We start from the raw sequence: 26004 nt of genomic DNA, 5'->3' as shown, positions 1-26004 counted from the left end.
CTGAGAAATATTTAGGTGGCTATGACTAAAAGAACAGTGTGCACTAGAAAGTGAATGAAAGAAAGAGCAACATAGAATGCCACTTCTAGAACTCTTGAATACTGTAGAGTTTCCATAAGCTAGAGCAAAATAAATAAAGAGTAATAACTGATATTTGCTGACATATGGACCATCTAAATGTGTAGCTAGTGAAGCTGCTAATTTATTGAGCCCTCTCCTGAATTGTAACTAAAGGCAGAGGTACAGCTGGTTGAAATTGTAAAGCATGAGACTGCTAATTCACTAAATTATTAAAATATGTACCATAGAGCAGGAATTCTCAAACTGTTTTAGAGTGTGAACCACATCTTAATCTAGAGATCGTCTTATGGACATTTCCTCGTCAATTATTAGCAAGCACACCACTTTCTTCCCAATTGAGGTCCCCTAACATCCTGTAAAAAAAAAAAAAAATAAAATAAAATAAAAATGCAGCAATAGATTACATTAAAAAAATTAGGGGACTATTTAATGGTGTCTTTCAAGGTGGTTTAGCAGCTAGAAAAAGGAGTCCCAGCACCATGTGAGCAGCTAGCTCCCCAAAGGCTCCTTTTTGAAAACCTTTTCCTCAAATAAGAGTCTGTTACTAAAGATATTCCTGAGCTTGTATCACAATGAAAACAGTATGTTTAAAAGAATAAATGAATTACAGCGGTTAAAAACTTCAAAGGCAGCTAATTCTCATTTTCAGGAGTCAGTCATATGGAAAGTCAGCGTGACTAGTCTCCTAAATGCCCAAGTCTTTCTTGAAAATGGAACTTAGGCTCCTAAGTTTAGGTAAAATTGTCAAAAATGCCTGATAGTTCTGCTGGTGTTTAAGATTGTAGAAAAAAAGTATAAGATTGTGTCTGAGAAATAGCATTTGATCTTGTAATTAACAATTGTTTTATAATGCACACAAAAAAAGCAGAGTTAAGGTTTGTAATTACTGACTTATGGATGCTTAAGAATGCAGTCTTAATGTTTCTTCACACAGTTCTTAAATGAGATATTACAATATATGAGAACTAAAGTATGCAAAATGCATATTGCAGTATCTTGGTACCGCCATGTCAAAAAAATGTATGATTCTGCATTTTAGAAAAATAAAAATTTATCGGTGATCCAAAAGATGTATAGAGATACTGGGAACATATAGAGAATCTGTTTTTCATCCTGAAAATACAGTAGAACCTTACGATTACGAATACCTTGGGAATGGAGGTTGTTCATAACTCTGAAATGTTCGTAACTCTGAATAAAACATTCTGGTGGTTGTTTCAAAAGTTTACAACTGAACATTAATTTAATACTGCTTTGAAACTTTACTATGCAGAAGAAAAATGCTGCCCCCCCTTTAAAAAAAAAAAAAGTTTACATTTAACACAGTACTGTACGTATTTGCCTTTTTTGGTCTCTGCTGCTGCCAGATTGTGGACTTCCAGTTCCAAATGAGGTGCGGGGTTAACTGGTAAGTTCGTAACTCTGGTGTTCGTAACTGAAGTTCTACTGTAAACTTTTCTGAAAGTTATTTCCTGGATTTGACTCTTTCTACTGTTAAGTTTATGTAGAGTGGATGAGCTTACATGCTTTCACAGTAGATCATCCTTACTTTAAAATGATTACTCTGTCATAATTAGAATAATTAGATTTTTTTTGCTTTAAGTTGTTTCATACTAGTGTTTCAATTATAAAAATAGATTTGAAGTATAGCGCTCAGAGCTCATAAATCAGAATTGAGTAGACTTCATTATTTAGTAGTTGCAAGGAACATTTTTGAAGTCTTATATCAGAAAGACAAGTTTCAGAATATCTAACAGAGCCTTTATTTTTCCAGCACTGCAGCTTTTTCTTATTTCAAGACATACTTTTCCAGATGGCTTGTTTCCTGCCTTGAAGAGGCTTATTAATAAATCAAGCTTTTTTCCCTTTTCCCCACTCACAATATTCTTCACAAAAAAAAAGGGGAGAACTACTTCTTAAGTAGAAATTGGCCAACTACTTACTATATCTGATATTTGCAGAATGTCCCCTTTGGCCAACTAGCAAATGTTAAGACATCACTGATTTTTTGATGTCTAAATCAATTGTTCTTTCCCATCTATTAAGACAGGTATTAGGACCATAAAAAGAGAGAGGAAAAATGAACAGGGTGTTTAATTGCTAACCATTAACTAACTGATATTGCTTTGGTAATTGTATTGTGACAACATGAGGCAGGAGCAAGAGGAAGGAAAGGTGGTTTGAAAAGCCTGTTTCTCTTCTTGTATTGTGTGCACATGTAGTTGTTTCCAGTCTACACTGTTGACTCTTGTATTCCAGAAATGTTGTTCCTTTCCCTGATTAGTGAGTCAGTGTCCCAAGCACTTTTGTCACTCTATGTATATGATAAAGTACTTAATCTTTGGCCTTAGCAGCAGCTGTGAAGAGTTGTGCAGTCATGGGTCAAGATAGTCCTTTTCCTCTACGCATGAAGAGGTGGCTGTGTTAAATTTATGGCCACTCTTAATAGTCCTGGGGTGGATTTGCAGACTTTCTAGCCTGACTGGTATATATGGTGATCTTAGCACTGGAAGATGTGTCCTGGGGAATACTACACATCCACGTTTTTCATCCTTAAAGGCTTCCTTTTGGTGCACTCTCTGTAAACTGCAAAGAGGCTGAACTATGCAACTTGGGTAACAGATAACTGTCCTTGCTTGGACAACTGCAAAATGGAGATGGGATGGGAGGTACTGGGTGTAAGTCAATCCCATTCTCAGTACCTTTTACAAAGACATATTTTATATATCTATATAAACCACTTGCTGCTGAGAAGCTAAGGCTCTACACAAATAATTAAAATAGGTTCATAATAGATATCTAGTAATTTGAATTGGAACTCTTCATCTGTAGTACACTAGATCAGATTTGGCCCGGTTCAATATTAACAAAGTTACCACCTAATGCCTGAACCTCAATCTACTTGTATTTGAGATAGGATGATCGTCTTTGAGTTTCTTGTAGACCTATGCTCCGGGTGGACATGGTACCAAATTACCACCAAAAGTAACACCTATGTTGTTAGTTGTAGCAGAAATCTCAAGGGTGGAATGGGCATGCAGACTGAATTACCTCTCTTTCTAGGGAAACATGCATTGCCACTAGACATGCTATATCCATTCCGAGGGCAAATTACATGACTTTGTTCTTTAACGGCTATCAGTACAGCACATTTTACGAGCTCTACATTACATATACACAAAAATTTAAATGTCAATATGATAATTAAAACATCACAAAATATGCATTCTAAACCCAACAAAATATATTCCATACCAACATTTCCAACAAAAGTGAACACTCATGCGTGCGCGCGCTCTCTCTCTTTCTGTCTCTCATGTTAAAATTATTTAGTGCCCTGTGCAACTTTCAGGCAATGGTTGAATGTATGTAAAAATAACTTATGACCAATTATTCATAGGTAGTTTTTCAAAAACTGGAATTTCATTACTTTTACACTTCATACTCTAAGAGAAACAGATGGCCCTGTTTATGAGCTACCATTTCTGCTGAAACCAAAGGAGTTCTTCTTTCAAAACCCCATTTCCCACACACAAGCACCATCATATGCTCCCACCAAGAATTTGTAATCTAGCAGACTTTTTTTGTAACGTAACCTCCCTGAAAAAATAGTAATTGCTTGTTAAATTAGAATGCCATATTTTTTTTTCTTTTGGTTTAGTAAATTTCATACAGCCTATTTCAGTTCATGAATTTTTCTCACCACTTTTGATTCCAGCAAGAACTTTAAAGCAAGGACCGTTTTCTTCCAGCATAACTTTATTTTTGTAATGAAATATTGCCATATATTTGTCAAAGTTAGACTCAGGACTCACCGTTTTCAGACCACTCTGTTTTATTAGCACTGCACTCTGCTAATAACACCCAGATAGTTTGTGCCTTGCATGGTGCTCACATTCTTATTTTTACAATATAATTCATTCTACTTTCACAATCCCTCCTTTTGGTCAAGCTTACGCCATGACCAACAATTACTGGGTTCCACAAATCAATCGTTCTTTATTTCTTCATCAGTGATATTTAAAATCATCATATTAGCACTCTGGTTTGGGGCAGCTATCTGTGTGGCATGTCTTACACCATTTTGGATGCAACAGGAGATTAACTGAAGACATACAAAAATCATTAGGATTCCAAACAGGATAGTCAGGGCTCCCTGAAACAACCAGTTTTCTATGCCAGAGAAATTGAACAGATTACTTAGCCACTTCCATAAAGAACTCGGCTCTACATGGGGAAGATATGTGATTTGTTCTAAGTGGCTAGCGCGATCTATTATCTCATTGGTATCGTCAGGTATAAACACACAACATTGTTTTCCAATGAGAGCACGGGTCCCTCCTTTGGCCGCCAGCACTATGTCCAATGCCTGACGGTTTTGAAGGGCCACCTGTCAGATCGCCCCTGTTTCTTTGGCCAGGGCTCTTAAACCTTCTCCAGCTTTATTTGCCATTATTTTAACTACTGCTTGTAACATCAGGAGCCTTTTTGCATGGTGTATTACTCCCCCAAGTGTTATTGCTGTTCCATATTGTGTTAAACGGACGAGGTCCTTCAGTGAGGTCTGGGGAATTGAGTGGGATAGCCAGGAGAACAACACCAGTTTGAGAGTGGGCTGGGATGTGGCTTCAGACCCAGCATTTAGAAATATTAAGGGTCTGAGCTATCCACACTTGCTGCTGGATAAAAGAATTGTCATTGTGGACTCCCCAGACCTTAAGACACCAACAGCCGAGGAACAGGCACCACCAGAGGTCGATGTTAGAGGCAGGGCCCTTCTGGTTCTGACAACCTCAACTGAGGAAACCGCAGTCACGGTTTTACGTCCACCAGGCAGCAGGCGCTAGGCTCGCTACTGCTTCTTCTTGGGCCTTGCTTTAGGTCGTCATCTGCTTCTGGCAACCCTTACGAGAGCGTAGATTGTAAGGTATTGCAGGCTGTTCCTCTGCGTCGTCTTCTGGAGTCAAAATTGACTCTGCGTGGTCCTGAGGTGGTGATTGGTTCGCTGGGGGTGGTGCATTCTTACACTGCGAAGCATGTATCCACTCTGTGATGCCAGACAGTTTAACAGCCGTCTGGGTAGTAAGCAGTGCCTGATGATTCTTTGATGTTCTTTAAGTCTCTTTGCTTCTTTCCTTGACTCTAGCTATAACAATGGCCTTCACACCTTATCTTTTCCTGATGCATTCATTCCTCATTCACACAGATTGAGAATACAAACAGCAGTATTTTATATCGAGCAAAAGGCATTGCAAATTAAACCTTGCTAAGTTTTACAATCAATAACTAAGATAATTTACATTGACACCCAGGCCTTCAATGTTTCTCTAATTTACTTAACATAGACACAATAGAGAATCCTGTCTCTTACTAACTAAATCTTAAAATAAAGAGTTAGAGAGGGTCCAATTTGTAATGCATATGGGAAAACGGAATCTTATAGTCCCAGAGGGTCATTTCTTTCTGCTATTCAAAAAGGGTGGCTAGCAGGATGAAATCAAATCCTACATTAATTCTTAGGGGACATTATAAAATCCTATAAAATCCTGCTCCTACATATCCCCCTTTTGACACTAAGATTATTAATCACTAGTGTAACTTCTTGTTTAGTCCATGTAATATTAGTTGGGTTTGGCCCTGCTTTGAGCAGGGGGTTGGACTAGATGACCTCCTGAGGTCCCTTCCAACCCTGAGATTCTGTGATTCTATGAAAATACTAGGTGGTGATTTGGGCCTATGGCTTTAGCTTTGCATACATTCGTTTTATCCAACAGCACATTTTAAACATGTCAATTAAACACACAAAATTTAAAACCAAAAACAATTAGGGGTAGTAACATTAGTGTGCTAGTAGTTGTGGGAGACCATCCAGAAAATATGTTATACCAATGGTAAGCTGTTATGTCTTTCTGCAGTGACTATTTTTAACATGTCCCCATTTGCATGTATAATATGAATGGTCCTGTTTCCCACATTGTTTTTTTTTCCCCTAGGAACTGTTAACTTTTTACCTTTTAACAGATGATTGGTAACTGTTTGCCATTCAATGCCAATATTGATAGAGAACTCAGCTAAATCAGTGCTTTATAGTAAGCTGAGACTTTCTTTTGTTGTTGTTGTTGTGGCAAATAGTAAGTGTGATTATTGGTAAACACAGTACTTGCATTACATTTACATTTGTCTTCTGGTGGGTTGCTAACACTTTTTTAAACACTTTTCCCCAAAAATTAACACATACACATAGCCCATTATACAGTACTTTGGATTTTCTGAAAGATAAAAATAACGTTTTTCTACCGCTTTTGGGGTGGCATTGATTATTGCTAAAGATTCCGTTCTTTTACAAATATCCTTGCTGATTGCAGGCAAAACAGAGGAATTACCCCCATATTTTCCTGTGCTTTTTGTTTTTGTTTTATAGGCAGGCCAGCTTTTAATGGCTTCTACTTTTTAAGGGTTATGGGAAAATTATTCCACTGTTTAGTTATTAAATTCATGAGGTGGTGTACCTCAAGTTTTTCCTCTTATATAGACGACCAAGTTTGTAATGTTTTTCCTGCTGCATTAAGCTTTAAGTTTATTCACAGGTAATAGCTGAGAAGCATCATTACCATATTACCTTAAAGGATTTTTCCAAAAATCATACACACTATAAGTTGTTACAGGGGTACTTACTAACATTAAATTTATTTCAATGTTTAATATTAACAATAACATTAGCATCAAATCTCTTAAAGGTATCTTGTTATACCATGCCTTTTATTTAGGCAATTTGTTTGCTGACCAGGTATGTTTTTTATTTGCAGCTTCTTTTGTGCTGGCAGTTTTCTCCTTTCTTTATCAGTTAGGTAATTTGCATCAACACAGGCTTGGCTTTTGGATTCAAAGCCATCAGCAGAGCTCAGAGACTCTGTCTTAACACACAGGGATCTGAAAAAGAAAACACAGCCTATTGCGGCTCTTTTTGGAGCCCTAATAGGATTTTAATTCAGCAGTACGTTTCATTTGCATTTCTTTTGCCCCTTTCTACAATATACACTGTACATGTCCTAGGGAAAATGCACATTTCTTCTATACTATAACTTTTTTAAAACATTAGCCTTATCAATTTTTACATAAGGTGTAGCTGTTTCTTTTGTTCTTACAGAGTTTTCATGTACCCTTGTCAAAGTGACAGTCTGATTACATAGAGCCATTTTAAGGCTCAGTGTTTTTAACATTGCTTCTTTTTGTTTTGTGCACCTCACCTCTGCTGTTGCTTCAGAGGGTCACTCTTAATTTCTTATTCTTTCACTACAGCTCTTATCTGCTATTGTTACAAAAAAAACAACCAAACAAACAAAAAGACTCCAGAATCTCTACCTATTCTCCTGATTTTGACTACCCTATTGCAGCCATGACTTGGTCTTTATTTAAAAACATTTTAATTTTTTGTAAAGAATCAAGTAACCCCTTAAGGGTTAAATGCTAAATCCCAAAGCCAAACAACACTAATTACCTGTGTCTTGCAAAAAGGTCTGTCAGTTTTGAAACTTTGAATTAAAGAGTCAAATGAATTTTTAGTGGCATTAAAAACAAAAACAAAACCGATTTATCTTACACCTACAAAAAAAGAGTTTTACAAACCAGATGTGCTGGTTTAGATTCTTAGAACTTTACATATTTTCACAGACAAATAGATACATACACATTTTCTTTTCCTTAAAACTGCTTTGTTTTTACATAGTTGTATATATATTTGGATTATTTACAGGCATTCTTTTGGAAAAGGGCCCATTTTTCCTTCAGAATGGCTGCAAAGAAACCAAGAATTCGCTCTCTTTAACACGGTCCTTTTTAACATTTTCACAAAGTTTAACTGCTAAATTCTCTCGAGCCTCTGTAGAGTTAACTTTTCACTCTCTTCCCTTAAATCATTTGTTTATCTTCCAATATGACACCTTCATGAACTCAAATTTAACTATTTTAAGTATTGTTCCAGGGATTCGTGCCTGCACTTACTGCTTTTCTTACTCCTGACACTATGCCCTTAAGGCTTCCAACCTGTTTTTCAGTTCCTTTATCTGTTGCTTGCCTGCTTGTCTGGGCCTGATCCTGCTTTTTCCAATGTACCATTTTTGTTAGTGATATTGTGGTCATTTCACAATTTTGAAAGCAATGTTTAAGCAAAGGGACCAGGAAGGGTGGGGGCTAGTTGAGGACCCCACCCTCCTTGCTGAATTGGTAGAGGAACACTAAAGAATCAGTTTTTGAGGCAGACAACAAAGGGGAACAGAACAAGGGGCTTTTTGTCCCTTTTTACAATGAGATGGGAGTATGAAGGGGGTTGGATCGATCCGGGGTTTGGAGAACGGGGTAAAGGGGAGCGCTCGGTCTGGTTGTGGGAGAGGAGGCTTTTAATAAAGCTTTTAACTTATTATTTGAATATTTGAGAGAGGCGAGTTTTGATTTTGTCCACCTACAATTTGCCTCTTCCCACCACTGCATGAAACAATTAACCTCTCCTTCAGCCAATTTAGTTTTAGGTTGGCCGAGTTTGTCCTTTAAGACGTCCACACGGTCTTTGTTCCAAGATTTTAACAGTGGCCACTGAGTTTTGGGATCCCCCTGAGTTAGCCTAGACCATTTTTCTAGAAATTTACAGGAGTCTGGACCCATCCTAAAATACATAAATGAGCCGGCGTTCGTTTAGGGAACTGTTCTGACTTAGACGTCTGGTTACCCATACAGGAGGACTTTACACACCAATTGCACAAGAAGGAAATTTGGGTTCGTCAGAGCGGTGCCCGGTGCAACACACAAAAGGAGCCCACAGGCTACTGCCTCAATCGCCCTTGCTTTCACACCAAGAGCTTTACCCAAAGTGCGGTGCGGCTGCGATTGTGCAGATTCCACTCACTCAGACTGTGGGGACAGGAACCCCTTGGTCCGCCGATCCCCGGACGGAGACGGCACCCAGACTCAAACACTCAACAGGGAGGACGGATAGACACAGAGTCAGGACAGTCCTCAGTCCGGACAAAACACAGAAATAATTACCTGACCAGATACCGGGATCCCTACCAGAACAGAGTGGGAACCAACAGGTTCGATGGCGTAGACTTCACTGTGGTCGTGCGCCTTTCTGTTCTGGTGGAGGACCGCTCAGGCTAAATGCCCGGGTGCCGGCTGCCATGGTTGTCCTACAAAAACAGTCAGGAATCACACAGCCCCAGTGAAGACGGTTGCCATCTCGGTGGGACCTCCAAATTGTCAAAGTTAGACTCAGGACTCACAGTTTGTCAGACCACTCTGTTTTATTAGCACAGCACTCTGCTAATAACACCCAGATAATGTGAGCACCATGGAAGGCACAAACTATCTTATTTTTACAATATAATTCATTCTGCTTTCACATATGGAATAGCTAGTGTATTGTAGTGGCTATGGAAACAAGATTAGCAGTACATCCCTCTTTGTTATTCTCAGGAGAAGCATAATGAGATTTCATTTTTTCCTATAAAAATGAAAAGCTGATTAGACAACCTAATCAAAATGAAATTAATGAATGTGTGATTCAGTCCTACATTGCTTTTAGGTAGCTAATATTGAACATAAAAGTACTTGGCTTTGTACTTTTGAAATAGGTTTTGTTCTTTTCATTAATAAACTGCTGTGAGAAGGCATCTGCAACATTCATAAAATTTGAAAGCATCTTTACTGATTCTTACATTGTTGTAACAGTAACTGCTGTGGTCTTGTGGTTGGAGGAGGATGGAGTGCTAAATTATGTTTCTGGACTTGCTATTTACCAGCTGTGACCTTGGACAACTCATTTGAGGCCTGTGGTGATCAGTAGATGAGGCAATTAGTCTGTTTATCTGTCCCTTAGTGTTACCTCATCTGTAAATAGAGTAATATTTCTCTACCTCACAGAACTATTTGTGTCCTTAATATTTGTAATGTGTTGTCCACGTGCAAATAATCTTTTCTGTGATCTTATTTTGTATTACCATAGCTCCCAAAAGCTCCAGTTGTGGTGAGGGCCTCATTGTGCTGTATACGCTACCTAGTAGACTGTAAACTCTTCAAGAAGGGACTATTTTTGTTAAAATTAGCACGTAGAGGCCAATGCCCCATTGTTTTATCATAATACAAATAATAAATAACATATAGCAAGACTCAGTCACGGCTCTGAAACATTTACAATCTAATTCTAGCTGTAACAAACGGAGGGGTGGGAGAGAGGGGACATGGAGTATTTTGTTTTTTTGTTTTGAATTCTGGCTAATAGGCCTATTTAGTTGGTGGTTTGGATAAATTTTGCAAGTCAAACGTCTGTCTCGGAGAAGTAGCGAGGCAGACAGAGGGAAGATAGCTCTTTTCTAATGTCTATTTTAATGGATACAATTAGAGTCCGTAGCTTATTGTTAAAACTATTGCCACTGGGATTTAAGAGATAATCTCAGTGGAAAATAATGCCCTTCCCTGCGTTATAAATACATAACCAGAGCTTTTTTTCCTTTACTCGTAATTTCCTTTTCCTTTTTACTGCATTAAACTACCATGTTGCAACATTATAGCTGACACTTTAAACTCACAAAAGTCAGGGAATTCAAATGTATTGTTCCTCCAACAGCCATAATTCAATTATATTGCACATTATACTGGTAGTAAAAATCTACACTTTAAGATGGTAACTTTTATGTGTATTCCTCTGTTTTCACACTCAACTTTCCAAAAAACTACTACTGGGCTGAAATTGTCCCTATTTGTTTTCAGCTTCAAGATGAATGTTTATTGGATACTTTGAATGAAATCCATTCAGCCACGTGAGGTGGGGGACAGGAATACTTTCTTAATAATTCAAACAGCTAAACTTTAAAACTTCAAAATTCCAATGTGACAAGTTATCAGTGATGGGTAGGTAAATGGTAGGCTTAAATTAAAAAAATACTATAGACAATTACATTTGCCTTTTCAGAATGAAACCATTCTACTTAACCAGTTTTTCAGTTATCACCTGCAGCACTGTAGAGTTTCAAAGCTCTCCGTGCTGCACCATCCTTGTTTTGTGTGTGTGTGTGTATAATTGGTGCGATTTAAAGCATATAGAGTTTTGCAAAAGGGTCCAAAGAATGCCAGAGCGAAGGTTTTTTCTCTTCTTTGTCTCTGTTTTGTCTACTATTTTTTAATAATAAAAAAGTAAGGAAAACTGAATGCGTTAAAATCTTCTCTAGAGATAATATCTTGACATGGTAGAGCTTCTTGAGTGGCCCCATGACACAGAGAGCTTAGCCAACAGGAATTTTATTCTCCTGGTAAGGTCACCCAAGCCAGACAGACAGAAGAGTAGAGACCATACAAAAATCAGCCTCCTGGTCCTCCAACCCATTGGGAGTTGGACATGACGTTGACAGTCTAATTCTATAGAACAGTTTTATTATGGGAACAGAAGAACAAATAAGACACCAAATACTGATCCTTAACCTCAAATGGACAGCATGATGGATATCGGCCAAACTCTTCTGTCAGGATGCTGTTATCCTGAAGATCTCACCGCTGCAGGCTCATTCCAAACTTCAGGTTAGTTTTTGAAATGTGAGGACTGTTACAGATTGGGAAGTCAGCCCAAGAAATAGAAAATTACAATTTAGACATCCTTCGTATGAGTGAATGCAGGTGAAAAACAGAAATAAATCTGATTCACTCTGGGACACCAGATAGAAGAAGAGAAGAAGTTGCATTGATCTTGAAATCTACCACACAAAGTACCATTTTAGACTGGGAACTGGTTAATGGCAGTAATATACATGATTTCAAACACACTATATACATGTGATAGTTAGTTATTCAGTGGTATGCCCCAATGAATGTATATGATGAGGAAGATGAAGATACTTTCAGTAACATTCTTCAGGATCTCATCAACAAGGGCCCACAACATGATTTTTATTGTAGGGTGATATGAATTCTGTAGTTGGGATAGTCAGTCATGGCATGATGGACATAATGAGCACCCATGGCTCACTTAACAACATTGGTGATCATATTCTTGAATTGTGTCACCTGAACCATTTTGTTGTTGGAGAAACACACTTTTCTCATAATGAGATTTTTAAAAAACCCATTGCTTTTTAGTAATGCAGTCAGGCGATATCTAGTAGATCATTTTGGTGTACAAACATAGTTTTAATAGTCACTTCAAGACATCTGCATATACAGAAGAGCATATATAGGAAGTGATTATCAATGCATTGTCATTATGAAATGAAATTGGGAAAATTGCCTCTAAAGATGATTATAAGAAAGATGACTATCTTTAAACCTGAGGATGAACAAATAAGGAATGATTTAGAATTTTACTTTTAAAGAAAGCTGTCAAATGTGGCAGAAGTAGTCTATGATATAGAAAAAGCATGGAAGCCATTAGCAAACCTTTTATTAAGACAGCAGAGACTGTCCTTGGATTTAACAAAGTTAGGAAAGAAGAATGAATTTGCAGTGCCATGTGGGAAACTATTGCTGTGATGTTTTCGACATAAGCTATTACCGTTTAGATCATTGTTGCAACCACTGTTATATATTTGCAGCAAATATTGTACAAAGGTTGTCGTGTGAGGTGTCTATGGAAAGGTTATGATTTGCTGATTATAATTATGCTATCTGTCTGGGTGTATCATTTTGGTAGTTGAAGTTATAAATATTGGCTATGTACCTGTATCTCAGTGTATTTGATTCCAAGTAGCCTCAGTGAAGCATTTGGTCAGCTTCTTGAGAAGGGACTAGTCTCAGTAAGTGCCCAATCAAGAAACACTTAACTGACAATGGGCTTTGGAAGACACCAATCCACCTCTGAGCTTTCCTGGGAATGTTCAAACTAACATGTAAACAATGGCGTGGGCATATAAAGAATTGAGTCATGCATGGGCATGTGGCTTGCTTATGTGACTTCATGCTCTATTTTGCTGCTGTGATCTTCCAGATGGCAGAGATTATAAAAGGCTGCAGCATCTCCTCCATTTTGTCTTCAGTCCTGCTTCTTCCCTCTGGAGGGACTTTGCTACAAATTGAAGCTCTGAACAAAGGACTGAATGACCCATCCCAGCTGTGGAGGTACTCCAGAGGCTTGATTTGAACCTACGGTTTATCACATCACTGCCACCCTCAGGGTTCCCCCCACTCTGAACTCTGGGGTACAGATGTGGAGACCCGCATGAAAGACTTCCTAAACTTCCCCAAAGCACAAATTCCTTTCCTTGTCCTTGGATGGTATTGCTGCCACGACCAAGTGATTTACAGAAAAATTCAGGGAAGGGTCACTTGGGAGGATATTTTGGGGGGATAGGGATTCCAAGTCCCTTCACCCCCTTTCCTGGGGAGGCTTGAGAATAACTGCCTTGGGGAAGTTTTAACCTAAGATGGTAGACTATAAGCTTAGGAAGTCTTTCATGTGGGTCCCCATATCTGTACCCCAGAGTTCAGAGTGTGTGTGGGGGGAGGACCCTGACAATTGCAGAAAGAAAAACCAGGTTAAATCTACTTAATGTCTTAGGGCCAGAAGAGGGTAAACAACAAAAGGAGGAATATAGAGATAAAGATAAACCAATAAAAAAGATCAGCCAGGGAGGATAAAAGAGCATTTATTGATAGGCATTTGGTAACAAGAATGGCAGCAATGAAAAGTGTTTATCAAACCACTAAATGACTTGTTGGAGATTTTAGCCATAGTAGAGAAGTTCCAGTAAAAGATAAACAAGGGAAAACCCTTTACTACCTTAGAGGAACAAAACCAAAGATGGATAGGGCATGTCCATGATATCCTTAACAGACCTCCACCAGAGATAGCATTCAGCTTTGATAACAGAGAAAGTGGCAGAGCTTGATGTTTGCTTTGAGGAAATTACCCTGGATGAATTGAAAGCAGACATTGATGGATTAAGTAACAATAAATCATGAGGTGAAGATCAAATCATAGCAGAACTGCTTAAGGCAAGTGGAGAGGACAACATGAAAATCCTATTATCCCTGATATGAGAGAAGGGCCATGCCCCAGAAGAATGGAAAAGAAGGATTATAACCAGCATCTCAAAAAGGTAGATTTGAGTGATTGTAATAACTAATGTGGTATTGTGCTGCTTTCAGTCCCAGCGAAGGTCTTCTGTGTAAGCACCCTAAATAGACTTAGAGATGCCGTAGGTCGCAGACTTAGAACAACAAGCTGATTTTCATCCCAATCGATATTGTGTGGATCAGGTGTTCATCTTCCATAATATTGTGGAAAAAAAACAATGAATGGCAAGTGCCAATAGTTCTGAATTTTGTAGTTTTTCAAAAGAGATTAGTGTAGATGGAAAATCTTTGTAGCAGATGATACAAATCTATGGTATCCCCAACAAAATCATTCAATAAACAGTCAGTAAACCAGGAGCTAATGAACTGGTTAATGTTACTAGTCACTAGTAACTTGCATTGGTGTCAGGCATAATTGTATCTTGTCCCCTATATTGTTGACTTTATGTGACAGACTATCATTAGGTAAAGGGGTATTGTGGGAGTAGTAGGTGAGCTTGGGGGCTTACATTCTGCAGATGACATCTGTCTTATAAGTAAATCAGTTGAAGATATGCAGAGAAACACAGATGTTCTTGCAAATTCTCTCAAGCAAATAGGTCTTGTTATCAATAAATCAGACGGAAGTTATGAAAATTTACCTACCAATAATTTTCCTTATGTAGAAAGTGAAGCCTTGAAAACTATTAATAAATGTACTTATCTGAGTAGTATGATTCATGATGCTAGTGCTTGCATATTTGATATAAAGTCCAGAATAGGTAAAGCAAGTGCTGTATTTTGAAAACTCAGTACAGCATGGAAGTCCAGCGTGATCAGCAAAACCACCAAACTTAAGATCTTTAGAAGCAACATCCTAAGTGTCTGCCTATAGGGGTAGAATCCTAGAAAATAAATCCATCCAATGGCAAATGAAAAATTAACAATACGGTACTTGGATAAAATATGTAAAATGGACTGATAGGATAAGTAATTAACAGTCCTAGAATGGGCACAACTGCCTGCAACAAAACAAGCAAGTATGAAAAGATGGATGTATTTGTGATATCTTTTAAGAATGTCTTATAGTAGGATTCCTAAATGAGCATTGCTTAGTGACCCAGAGAAGAAGGCAGAGAGGCTGACATAGAGGCATAATCCAAGGTGAAGTGGCATTATTACATGTGAATATAAAAAGTTATATTGAAGCTTTAAAATCATCAGTGCTTGAATCCTACAATTAAAAAATGCCTTTCTTCTTAAATGCCACATCTGACTTAGTGAGACAAGTAGTGAGGTATTATCTTTTATTGGACCGACTTCTGTTGGTCCAATAAAGAGACAAGTTTTTGAGCTATACGGAGCTCTTCTTCAGGTCTGGGAAAGGTATTCAGAGTATCACAGCTAAATACAAGGTGGAACAGATTAAGCGTAAGGCTACAGGTTTGTCACAGATTCTGTGATTTATTTATTTATTTTTGTGTCACCTCTGACTTCAGGGCTTGGGTTGCCGTGAGTTCTTGTTTATTGCCTGCGACCTGCCTTTGACTTTTACTAAAAATAACAGTGACAAAATCTTAACCTTAAACATAAGCTGTAAAACTTTCTGCAAGAGCAGAGTCACTTTCAAAGGGTCTGTCATTAGTTTTCACAGCAGAAATTTTGAAGCAGAAGTTACAGTGAAAGCTGCAAGCAGCTGAGATGCTATTATTTTAAATGTTGATTATTTTCATTTGGGTTAATCATCCCAAAATGGTTCTTTTTGAGTAGGGTGGTTTAAAGAAATGGCACTGGCTGTGCTTTAGGATAGTAGGGCACTTGAATGTATTGCTTCCTCTCTCTCTCTCTCTCGCTCTCCCTCTCTAGAAAATTGTGAGTATTGAACACGCCACTCTCTTATCTCCTCTCTGGCAACCTTTTTTTCCCCTGTCACAGTTTATCAAATAAGATGAAAGTTTAGAATGGATGTAGTTACAGTCACACAAAGTGCCTGGCTGTGTCTGTTACTCTTATAATTGACAATCTGGTTTTCTTTAACTGGCTGAGGGGAGCTTTTTCCTGAATTAAAAATAAAGCACAAACAACATGTACAAATATGATAAATATACACCATGAATTTCTAAAAGACCATTCTTTCCTTATTACCCCTCTTCTTTGGAAAAGATGACCTCAGGCATAATGAAGCTATGCCTAGGGCCTAATCCTGAGAACCTGCAAGTGGCACTGACATTGCATTCTGTCCTTTCATTTCATTCTATGGCAGTTGCAGGTGCTCAGTATCTTTCTCAGGATTTGACCATAAAGCAGACATGGAATAATGTAGTTTTGTAACCTCTGTAATAAAGATAAAAATGCCTGACTTAATATTATAGGGTCATCAATTGTTTCATCTAGTTTGATATTTATAATGTATTAGTATTCAAAGAAAAGCATGTGATAAAACAGAAGGAAAATAGAGATGTAATACTATATTTCAGATTTGATAACTTTCAGACATTTTAAAATGTAAAATATGGATATGCATTAAATGTATGTTATTGCAGCAGAACAAATGACTCTCTAAGTACTTCTATTGCAAGTTTTTTATTATGTCCTCAGTATATGGAGTTTTTTTCCAAATTAAATGCAAATAAGATGAGAGTCAGAATCCTCACATTAATAGCTTTTTGATGGTATATGGATGGAAGACTTTGTGAGAACTGTACCATATTTTGTGCATTCAACATCTTCCATAAATAGCTTTCTCATCTCTAGCATATGGATACCTTGCATTTGTAATCTGTGTTCATTATATCGGATATTCAGAACCAATACTTAGTACAGCAAACCTTTCAGATGGTAAGAGAGACTCCGATTTAATAATTAAAAAAAAAAAAAGAAAGAAAGAGACAGTGAATATGTGAAAATGACATTGTGAAGTTCCATGTTTTTTGTGTCTCAGTGTTTCCAGATCAGATGTGCTGAGTTTACAGGGAGGAGGCAGTATTTCCTAACTGTCAGCTCTACAAACTCAACCTGACATTTGTGAGTCATATAGAAACACGCACTGCACTTTTTTCCTGCAAGTACTGTGTACAGAGTATAAAGTCACCGTAGGAAAAAAGAAAGAATTGAACTCTGTCCCTAAAACTGAATAATACCTTACCTTTTAGAAAACATGTCCATGAGAAAAATAAACCCACAGCTTGAATACTTGCAATAAGTAGTTTATGGCACTTACAATAAATCAGGCAGTCTTTTATCAAAGCAGAGAATTATAAGACCAGTTGAACTAGTCTTATAGAGTGAAAAGGGCTATATTGAGAAAAGTGAAACCCTTTAAAAGAAAAAGATCAGGAGTTGAGTGCCTTCCTAGTCGGTCAATTGATTGGACACCAATTGAATTTGGAGTGTATTGAAGGAAGTAGGAGCTTCAATAACATACCAAGGGGAAAAACATCAAAAAGTGTGTTTTGGCTCTTTAGAAGGAGCAGTTTAATTGGCAAGAAGAATATATAAAGTGTTGCAAACAAATTTCAGTGTGTAATAGGTAATGCTTAGCATTTGTGTGATTTTTAATCTGTAGATTTTATTGTAGGTATTTGGCATACAGTACCACACTTAAGATTTTTCCTATGTGAGTCAAGCTGGCACTATTCCATTGGGACTATTAATGTCCGGTTGCTCCTGGCAGTTGATGATGGCCAAAGAAGAGTACTGATGTGTGCATGATTGTTTTGAAAGCAGAACTTCCCTGTTCTCTGCCAATCTTGACTGCTAAGTTCATTTGGCAGGAGGAGATGGAAGACTTTGTTTAAGTCTTTGGTGTCTGGGTAAAATCCTGTCTATATAATTGATTTTCCTTTATAAAAATCTTGGAGACATTTTTTAAAGGGCATTATTTTTCTAAAATGCGTTGGAGCTATTTAATAAAATGACCTCCTTGAGTTTTTTGAGACGTGTGCTAGTGTTCATAACGATTAAATCCTTACACGTTCTAAATTCAGAATTCTGCACTCTATATCTGTGTTTTGGAACAGCTAGTTGTACTTCATTCACATGTTATTTTTGCATCTCATTTGTTCGTATGGTACCATATGTGTGCATGGTCCTTTTCTGAGAAACTTGTCTTCTGAATTATACATGGTATAGCCAGGGATAACAGTAAAAATAGATTCATCCCTGAAATAAATGTTAAAATAGTGAGGTAAAGTAAAAAGGGAAACGATCCCACTATTATCTGGATAAGATTTACCTTCACTGTATCAGAAAGGTCACATATACAGATCTGAAGTACGGGCTGTCATAATGAATGAATTTCCCACAACTAATAGGTATGGACATATTGAGACAGTTAGTTGTGCTGTCCCTCGTTTTTCCAGGTCTCGGTCATAAACTCCTATGATAAAATCAAATACAGAAAAATTTCTGAAGTGGCTCAGTAGGATTACTCTGAGCTGCTTTTAAGGGCACATAAAAATAAAATGGCGCCTGCTGTGCAAACTGCATGGGAGTTGCTGTGAATCAATAAGTAGATGGTTTCTGGACTAGTATCTCCTTGACATATTGTAATAATACAAGTTACTTATTGGGGAAATGGGCCACATCACTGTTCAAAAACTATGGTAAATGATGATATTATTGACTTATTTTTAATATGAAAGCACCCACAGGGCACAGTCCTGACTGGGCCCCATTAGTCCTAGGTGCGTGCAAACAAAGTTCCTTTCCTAAAGACCTTACAAACTAAGTTAAAGAAGAGGCAGCACATGGGTGCAATGAGCAGTGGGAAGGGATGGGGGAGAGAATACAACGGTGATGGGAAAGAGAACATGTATCATGTAGTTCAGCTGTGTGCAATGTTTGCAGATTATAGATGTTTTAATATGTCAAACTATTTTGAGAGATTAAAGAGCTAGTTGCTGAAAAATAGCAGGCTTTTCGTGTTTTTTGGCATCATTATAGATGGAAGTATTGGTATGGGAACTCAAAGCTTTGTACTTGGGGTTTTCTGATTGACATTTGTACTTCGTTATATATTTAATATTCAGATTATGACTGACTGGTTACACGATAATTTCAGTTTTTCTGTCCATTGAAAGAAATAGGTCAAAAATCATGGCCCTTGGAAGTGATAGAAGTAAAAATAATGACCAATCTGTGGGATGAGTGCTCCTTGTAGATCTTCTGAAGTTTAATGCCATGCTAATGTATTACCACTGCATTACCCATAGGTTTGCTCTTGTGAGCTCTCATGCTGATTCTGTTCCATATCTGGAAGGATATCACATCACTTTGACAGGTCTTTTCTATTACTTCAAATCTATTCCTTAGCATTTTGATTAAAATGAAAGAGGGTTTATTAGATGAGCCATCGTTAAATCGTAAGGAAATTCATAGGGAGCTCCAGCTGGCAGCATATAGAGCAAAGTAAATTGTATTCCGTACTCTGGACTATAAAATAAGTTATTTTAATAAGCTGTCTGACTCCAAAATCAGTATCACCTCTTTCCCCCAGCAGACTTTTTAGGGATGAAATATGTTCTTATAGATGTTTTGATGTTTGTTAGAACTGTTCCATATATTGCAATAGATGGATGTTGCAATTGCTAATTGCTGTTGGTGGTCTGTGAAGAAAACTAAAATGGCCTGTTTGGTTGAGGGCTGCCACACTTGTGCAGAGGGATCGAAGGTTGACCCAGAAACTGATGAAATGTGGACAAAACTCTGCTTTTCAGTGTTAACCATTTTATATAGGGCAAGAAAATTAAAGTCCGTAAAACAGATTTTAAATACAGTTAAAATGGAAGCTTAAAACAGATTCTCAGAGATTGAACGTAATGTACTGTGTGTGCATAAGTGTTTGGCGTATAGTCTTGCATCTGCTCCTATATTGGATTTTTATGGGAACCTGCCCCAACTCTGCAAGTTTCTGAAATTGACTAGGTACTGATAAATAACAACATAGCAGTAATAAAATATAGTGGCTTTTTTTTTAATTTTTTTAATTTTTTTGACCTCTGTCTAAATTCTTAGAGACAACCATATGTTGATTACAGTTGTGCCTATTATAAGACAATTTCAACCATTTTTCTTTTCTGATTTAATACTAGCTGGATGTCAGTTTATTTTTATTGTATAAATATTAAATGGAATAACTATCACTAGTGCTGAGTTGGCAGCTCCCTCACCTGTGTCATAGAACCTCTCACTTCCTGGCTGACCCTAGTGTGTGAGCCAAGACCCTGTCAGCAGATTCTGCTCTCTACTAGCAGCATATTTCTGTGTGAGGGAGTGGTCACCACTGAGACGTCATGGGAGTGGGAGAAGTTAATGGGGTCTTATGAATGTGTGTCTTCTATGTGGTTTTATCCAGGGTGTGTGATACTTTGTAATCTAAGCCAGGGTAAAGCACACAAAATATGGGAGAGAGGCCCATAAGTGTGTTATTCAATATATGGCCTGGTTCAGTGCACATTGAAGTCAGCGGGAATATCTCCATTAACTTCCGTGGACATTAAATCAGGCCTACAGAGAAAGGTCTGTATAATAAAGATGAATTGGTGAAAGAGGACCATTTCAATATCATGCATTCCTCTGTTAACATCCAACCTATTAGTAAGAACATAACAAAACATTTGAAAAAATGGATTATAGAGAAGTGTACAGAGATTCTACTGCATTTGTCCCATGATTATTACAACTACGCCAGTTAAAACTTGACACATTCTTGTGATGCTCCATTTGGGACATTTTGAAAAGCTCTGATAATGCATACAGTAAAAAGTCTGGTTTATCCTTTTTTGGTGTGCAGGTGAAGGCTAGAGAGCTGGCGAGGCGATTGAATTAAGGGACAGGGTTTCTTTCTGTCTGTAAACTTATGTATTTTTGTATGTGAGTGAGTGAGAGATTCTTAAAGTGCTCCTGGCAAGAAAATTCCAGGTTGAGGCTGAAATGCCATATTTACTTATATAACCCAGGCTTGATATTTTTGTGGATACCACCTCTTCTATTTCTAGTCTTTTTGTGATGGAATTTTCAAACATGCCAGTTGCCCAACTTCCTTTGACTTTCAATGGGTGTTGGAGACCTAGCTCCCATAAGCAATTCTGGAAATCCCCCACCCCCTTAGACCCACTCATCTCTCTAGTAAATCTGTGCTTTCAGAATTGCAAAACAAGTCAGTCAAAACCGAAATTGCAAGGTTTTTGGTACTCCATTTTATAGTTTATCAGTAAACATGCCATAAAGATATCTCTTTATTTTCTCCTGTGGGAAAGGAAAAAGAGAGAAGGGGGAAGGTGGCCCTTTGGGACTTTGGCCACTCCTAATGGCACTGGGGTCATGTTTCTTTAGCAAGAATGAAGATTCTTTTTTGTAGGCTACAGTGTTCCATACAGAGATGCAATGATTTAATATGAAAAAGAGCTTTTGTCTGTTTTTAACCAGGCTCATAATATTACTTAGATGTCAGCTTGTAAGTATGAACAATTGCAGCTGTCATTTCTGCATCATGTGCTAAACTTCTTCACGGGGGCAATGCTGTTTTTTCATTCTTCATAGAATTAAGGGGAAAAAAACTGGTTCCCAACCAAGGAAAGAAAAGTCTGGCAAATCTGAACAGAGTGAAATACAGTTTCTGTCAGTGATCCTCTGAACTGTTCTTATTACAGTTGAAATTACAGGCCATAGTGTGATGTTGGACAAGATATTCCACATGGACTCCCTATCTGCACATTTCTTTTCAAGTGCCTATAAATCAGAAAGTGTTGCTTTGCATGGCACATTAGTTTTTAAAAACTTGATGTATACCTAAGGGGGGGAAATGAATTAATGAAGAAAATTCCTGTTCATGATGCAATTGTTCAGTATTTAACGGAGCACATGCTGCTTTAAAATGCCCCGAGTACCTTCCCTGTTCCTCTTGTCAGCACTTTAAATTGTCCATCTTAATTTAGACAGCACAATTTTCTCCTTTCTTGGAGCAGCGTCAGTATGAATTCTTTGGTGCTGGAATCAGCAAGATCTCAAGATAATTTTTAAAGGGAGGATAAGGAAATATTTATATTTTTTTTCAGCTGGTGAAGCCATGTGGTTTATATGAGAGGAAAGGTATGGGTCTTGGATGTGTTGATATCAGTCTTCTGAAAGGAAATGTGGAGTACAGTAATTCATTGTCTTAGATTGGGTGGGTGCTTGCATGTCCTTGTTAAAATATAAGAGAATTTTAACAGCTTTTTCCAGTGTATGGTGGGAATCTAAACAGTATTGAAAGTACTTGGAAGAAGGAGGCACATCATTCATGTAGACTCAATAATATGATTGACATTCTGGTTAATTACGAAGAAATTTTGCAAGTTTTGAGCTATTAATTGCAAACCACTAATGCTAATGAAACATCCAAGTTGAGAAACCAAGCACTCAAGACAGAAAATTCCAAAAGTTAAGGTTTGCTTTGCTTTATATTAGCCATGTTTCATGGACTTTACACCAGTATTTGTTAATAACAAACGGTCCATCAAAGTTAACATTTGATAATGCCGACTTTAGATTGTTAGATCCCTCAACCTTAATGCTATGTTAAGAGCAGCATTTTTGTATCCTTTCATTTATTTAATGGACTAAAAGACAATTTCTGAGCTGTTCTGCTTCCAGAATAAGTCTCAGTTCCTCCCCACTCTGAGTCCTATAAGCACAGACTGTTCAGAACTGAAGTCGCCAAGTTACACAGACCCATCCTTGCTGGCTTTTAATTAGCAATTTTAAATGATCCTAACATATTGAAATGGCAAACAATTTAATACAATGAGATCATCAAAGCAAACCACTTTTGAGGATTCAGCCACATTTCAATTGCACAGGGAAAAAAATGAGTGTATCTGTCATCCTTCTTCCCCATAAACAAAAATGTTCATAGCTCAGACAGCTAAACAAACTTTCCTGAAAGTTCCCACTTGAGCTGAGACCATATGTGGAAAACTTCTGAAGCAACTGAAGGTGGACGATTAAAATGTAGTTAAGTTTCAAACTTGGGACTGTAGTAAGAGCAGTCTGCTCTAGTCTCATTACTTAATGTAGGTTGTCTATTTGGTGTTTAAAGTGACGGTTACACAAAAAAGCAAAAGTTATACCTGCCCAGTCAAAAAATGATGGTGAAAGGCTTCTGGTAGCACATCCATTGTTTGTCACGAGAGACAGATGCTGTCTCCTTAATATAGATTTCTCCGCACTGGAACTAATGTTCATGGAGGGTGCAACATCCTCTCGTGTTGAATGTTTGCTTAGCATGCTCAGTGTCTGCTTAACATGCTCTGTTCAGTTTCACTAAGAAATACCATTTTAAGAAGTTCAGCTCTATTAACAACTAATCTTGGCCTGTGATGAAGAATACAAGTTTTTCAAATTGATGAATAGAAACAAAATTGTAACTGGTAAAAAAATTTTTGAGTTGATGTGATCAAGTATGATATTAAACTCCTAATTGAAAAGGCTTTTACCTTAAACCATAACACAAGTTATTACAATAAAAATGAGAAGTTTGTTTAGCATTAGGATTCTTGGAGCCATCGAATTAAAACCCTGTGTAATTGTTAAAGTACTGGGAAAGAAAACCGTCTCCCCACCTCTAATTCTTAAAAAAAAGCAAAGTGGATTTGTTATGGTCCAGCAATATTACAGAAATGTTAGACAAGCACTTAGCATATCTTCTCAGCCTAGTGTTCTAGAAAACACCTCTTGTTTATGCTCTTAAACACAGGTGGGGTTGAATAAAACTTGGGTTGAGAGGGTGTCCAAAATGAGTGTGGGGACATTTTTTGCAGAAATGGATTAAAACAACTCACTAAACATTAAAGGATGTGAAAAGTCCCCAAAGTGGCCAGGGTATATATGTGGGTATTATAGGCTGGTCCAGTATGGCTGACAGAAGAATGCTGCAGTCATGGGGCAAAAATCCCAGTGACTTTCATAGGGACACAATTACACCAAAGGAGTCAGGGCTTAAAAGAAAGGGTAATGACACTGGACTATATTTCTGGTTGATGGAGTGAGATTCTGAAGCCCTTTTCTCATTGTCCCCACCTTTGTTTTTGTTTTATCTGTTTGAGTGGTATAGGGAAAAGGATGGACGGGGATGGTGTTCCTAGCCTCTGTTTACCAGAAGCTGGGAGTGGGTGATGGGATGGATCACTTGATGATTACCTGTTCTGTTCATTCCCTCTGAGACACCTGGCATTGGCCACTGTCGTAAGACAGGATACTGGGCCAGATGGACCTTTGTTCTGACCCAGTATGGCTGGTCTTGTGTTCTTATTCAACCTCTACTACAACTTACTGGCTGAGTTCTGAAACAAAATGTTTTCCCACTTTTTGTTGTAGTTCCTTTCTCCTATACTAACCGCAACAGCTGTTATGGCTAGCCTTATCCCTCCACCAGTCAAGGAGGAGACAAATTTCTGTCAGTCAGCTAGGCTAGAAGTTTGAGCACTGAAGTGAAGGAGAAGGAGCAGGCTTGTTTGGCATCATCATGGAAACTACTCTGTTTTTTTGTTTTGTTTTTTTTAAAGATACGTAATATCAGGATTTGATGATTTAATTTAGGTGGAAGGTGATGCCCATTTTAAAGGTGGGGAAAATGGAAACATAGGGAAGCTGAGACGTACCTACAGTTGTGCAGACTGATATAGAACATAGGTCTTACTCCACTTGCTGTGCTATAATCATTAGAGCTGGTGCTTCTTCCTATATTTTCTTCCTCTTGAACTTTATGACCTGCAGATACTTCTCTGACACTTCGTTGCTGATTTTTCCAGTGAAGGGTCTAATTTTGGGTAGTTGTGATTGTCCTTTGTGCCACCAACACTGTTGGAAGTATCACAGTGGGGAAGGAGGGACATGTGGCCTTTCTGGAGAAATATGCCTGGGTGGTGAAAGTGGGTGAGGGTGTTCCACTTAGATAACATATGTAGTGCCTATTGCTAAACGTGATAGTTAATTAAATTTTCAGGTCACCTTTCATCAGTTTAAGCAGCAAAGAGTCCTGCGGCACGTTATAGACTAACAGACGTATTGGAGCATGAGCTTTTGTGGGTGAATACCCACTTCGTCGGATGCACCCGACAAAGTGGGTATTCACCCATGAAAGCTCATGCTCCAAAACGTCTGTTAGTCTATAAGGTACCACAGGACTCTTTACTGCTTTTACAGATCCAGACTAATACGGCTACCCCTCTGATACTTTTCATGAGTTTATTTGCATTATGCTTTTACAATTGATTTGTGCATCAGAACATAGAATTTTGCTTTTTAAGCTACTGAGGGAAGGAGTCATAAATATCTATTGCTACCGGTTACACTGTTGCTGTCCTCGAAGGGATGAGAAATTTATATTAGCCTTTAATTTGCAGTAAAGAGGTCATGCCTGTAAGGCTTGCATCAGTATTATGGTATTGAATTATCAGGATCATGTTAAAATGAGTAAGGCATAGTACACTTTATTTCTCTAATTTGTTGAAAATTTAAAACCATGCCTGTGTGCACAGTTTTTCTCATCTCCTGTGCTTTGGTTTCTGTTCGGCATGGCTTAACAAGATTTTACAGCTTTTTTGGGGGGTTTAAATACCTAACTAATACTAAGAAGATGAAGGATAAAGACCATAACTAATTGTTTTCACTAATACCTTTTGTTGTTCTTAATCTATATTGTATACGGGAAATGCAAATTCCATTTTTAGATGATTCTCACTACAACATTTAGTAAATATTCACTGTTGATGTTTGTAGGCAGAAACCCATGTCTAAGTTAATTGAGAAAATCAATACAGCAGGGCATATTTTATCTCTGTTCAGTACAAGGATTTGTCTACAAGTTTTTAAAGAATCCTGTTCTTTTTTTAAGCTAAAGATCCCGTCCCA

The 26004-nt window shown here is 37.8% G+C and overlaps 1 protein-coding gene across 4 annotated transcripts in view; it reads left to right on the top strand.

Moving 5' to 3' along the window:
* The window catches only part of NBAS (NBAS subunit of NRZ tethering complex), a 350592-nt gene that overhangs the window by 64246 nt on the left and 260342 nt on the right, over window positions 1-26004 (top strand). The window lies entirely within an intron of this gene.

The sequence above is a fragment of the Mauremys reevesii genome, linkage group 3 (genome assembly GCF_016161935.1).
Source record: "Mauremys reevesii isolate NIE-2019 linkage group 3, ASM1616193v1, whole genome shotgun sequence".
Taxonomy (NCBI): domain Eukaryota; kingdom Metazoa; phylum Chordata; order Testudines; family Geoemydidae; genus Mauremys; species Mauremys reevesii.
Note: the sequence above shows the minus strand (reverse complement) of the source record. Positions and strands in the feature narration are given on the sequence as shown.